This window comes from Salvelinus sp. IW2-2015, unplaced genomic scaffold, assembly GCF_002910315.2.
Source record: "Salvelinus sp. IW2-2015 unplaced genomic scaffold, ASM291031v2 Un_scaffold7935, whole genome shotgun sequence".
Taxonomy (NCBI): domain Eukaryota; kingdom Metazoa; phylum Chordata; class Actinopteri; order Salmoniformes; family Salmonidae; genus Salvelinus; species Salvelinus sp. IW2-2015.
The window spans coordinates 9680-11915 of NW_019949195.1; positions in this window are offsets into that span (position 1 = coordinate 9680).

Sequence of the window (2236 nt, forward strand, 5' to 3'; positions counted from 1 at the left end):
GAGAGATAGCTGTTTGGCTGGAAGACGTGCCAGATAGTTTCCCCTCCCAATCATCAGACTGTAGTGACCAGTGGAGCTACTGGTCACTTTATTAACAGTGTTATGTGGAAGACTGGCAAATAGTTTCCCCCGAGATATCAGACTGTAGTGACTATGTTAGCTAACGATACTTTATTAACAGTTGTTATTGGCTGTTTTAAAATAGTTCGTCTTTTTCTATTAGGGGTTTTCATTACATTTTCATCATTATAATTTCATACCTATGGATTTTCAGCGTACCTGAAACACGTGACATTAACCTGATCTGAACTATTTTCTGAAAGAACAGACTAGATTATACTCTCATGTTCAGTTTTTATTTTTTATTTATTTAAGCCTTTATTACCAGGAGGCAAATTGAGACAACGTTCTCATTTACAATTTTCGACCTGGCCAAGATAAGCAAAGCAGTTGACACATACACAACACATAGTTACACAGGAGTAAAACACATATAGTCAATGATAACAGTGAAAAAAAATAAGTCTAATATACATGTGAGCAAGTGAGGTGAGATAAGGAGTGAAGGCAACAAATATATGTATAAATAATAAAATATAAAAGGCCATGGTGGGCGACGTTAAATACAACACAGCAAGTAAAATAAACTAAAAACACTGGAATGGTTGGGTTTGCAGTGGACGAAAAGGCGCAAAGTAGAGACAGAAATTAATGGGGTGCAAAAGGAGCAAAATCAATAAATAAATACGTTAGGTATAAGAGGTAGTTGTTGGCTAAAATTATAGATGGCTATGTACACGGTGCAGTATCTATGGAGGCTGCTCAATGCAAGCTGTGCTTAAAGCTAGTGAAGGAGATAATGTTTCCAGTTTCAGAGATTTTTTGTAGTTTCGTTCCAGTCATTGGCAGAGAGACGGAAGAGAGGCGGCCAACGGAAGAATTGGGTTTTGGGGGTGACAGAGAGATAACCGGCTGGAGCGCGTGCTACAGTGGTGTTGCTATGGTGACCAGCGAGCTGAGATAAGGGGGGACTTTACCCTAGCGGTCTTGTAGATGACCTGGACCAGTGGGTTTGGCGACGAGTTGAGCGAGGGCCAGCCAACGAGAGTGTACAGGTCGCTGTGGTGGTAGTATAGGGCTTGGTGACAAAACGGATGGCTCTGTGATAGACCTGCATCAATTTTTATTGAGTAGGGTTTTGGAGGGCTATTTTGTAATGACATCACCGAAGTCGAGGCATTGGTAAGGAGGATGGTCAGTTTTTAAGGGTTCTGTTTTGGCGCATGAGTGAAGGATGCTTTGTTGCGGAATATGGAAGCCAATTCTAGGCTTTAACTTGATTGGAGATGTTGTGATGTGAGTCTGAAGGAGAGTTTACAGTTAACCAGACCCTAGGTATTTTAGTTGTCGCACATATTCTAAGTTCCAGAGCCGTCCAGAGTAGTGATTTGGACAGGCGGCGCAGGTGCAGGCAGCGACGTTTGAAGACATGCATTTACGTTTTACTGATTCTAAGAGCAATTTGGAGGCCACGGAGGAGAGTTGTATGGCATTGAACTCGCCTGGAGGGTGTTAACACAGTGTCAAAGAGGGCCAGAAAGTATACAAATAGTGTCGTCTGCGTAAGGTGGAATCAGAGAATCACGCAAGCACAAGAGCGACATCATGTGATGTATACAGAGAAGAGAGTCGGTCCAAGAATTGAACCTGTGGCACCCACATGGAGACTGCAGAGGGCCCGGACAACAGACCATCCGATTTGACACAACTGAACTCGATCAGAGAAGTAGTTGGTGAACCAGGTCCGAGGCATCATTAAGAGAAACCAAGGCTTGTCGGTCTGCCGATGAGGATGTTGGGGTGATTGACAGAGTCAAAGCCTTGCCAGGTCAATGAATACGGCCTGCACAGTATTGTTGTCCTATCGATGGCGGTTAAGATATCGTTTATGACCTTGAGAGTGGCGAGTGCACCATGACCAGCTCTGAAACAGTTGCAGTAGCGTGAGAAGGTATGTGGGATTCGAAATGGTCGCTCATCTGTTTTGTTGATTGGCTTTCGAAGACTTGAAGGCAGGGTAGGATGATATAGGTCCTGTAAGCTGTTAGGGTCAAGAGTGAGTCCCCCCTGTTGAGAGGGGGGATAACCGCACTGCTTTCCAATGCTTCTGGGAATCTCCAGACGAAGAAAGAGAGGTTTGAAAAGGCTAGTCATAGGGGTGGCAACAATTTTCAGC